General features: G+C 50.6%; 1 non-coding gene across 1 annotated transcript; it reads left to right on the top strand.

The window, feature by feature from the left end:
- The first annotated feature begins 115 nt into the window (after positions 1-115).
- On the top strand, positions 116-236 carry trnay-aua (transfer RNA tyrosine (anticodon AUA)). The gene is made up of 2 exons: positions 116-152; positions 201-236. It is a non-coding gene; the product is annotated as a tRNA-Tyr (tRNA).
- The last annotated feature ends 280 nt before the right edge of the window (positions 237-516 follow it).

The following is a 516-nucleotide window of genomic DNA, read 5'->3' as shown; positions in this document are numbered from 1 at the left end:
CCTTTTTGCTTCCCTCCTCAAAAAGCCATCACGTCTTCCTGCACCTGAAGTGATTTTTGGCCAGCAGTAGAGCTACAGAACCCTATTAGGTTGAGGTTCTGTCTTAGTCCCGGTGCCTTTGATAGCTCAGCTGGTAGAGCGGAGGACTATAGGTAGAAGTGTTGGCGATCCTTAGGTCACTGGTTCGCGGAGTGTTGGCAATCCTTAGGTCGCTGGTTCGACTCCGGCTCGAAGGAGGTCCATTTTCAAATGCTCACATTTTTTCTTGTTTGGCTGGGTTTCTTGCAGCTGCAAGCAGAGCTTCACTTCACAGTCCACCGTTGGAAGGCAAAAGAGCATTCCTGACCGGGAATCGAAACCGGGCCGCTGCAGTGAGAGCGCCGAATCCTAACCACTAGACCACCAGGGATGGGTGGTTTTGTTGCACTCCTGATAGTAGCATGAGAATAATTAGAAGGCAATTCTGGCCTTTGTCACGTCAAAAACCAGCAAGTCTGGTGCAATCGCGAGGCACTT

This window comes from Sinocyclocheilus rhinocerous, unplaced genomic scaffold (assembly GCF_001515625.1).
Source record: "Sinocyclocheilus rhinocerous isolate Xijiao unplaced genomic scaffold, SAMN03320098_v1.1 scaffold37745, whole genome shotgun sequence".
Lineage (NCBI taxonomy): Eukaryota > Metazoa > Chordata > Actinopteri > Cypriniformes > Cyprinidae > Sinocyclocheilus > Sinocyclocheilus rhinocerous.
This window is presented reverse-complemented; position numbering and strand designations above follow the sequence as displayed.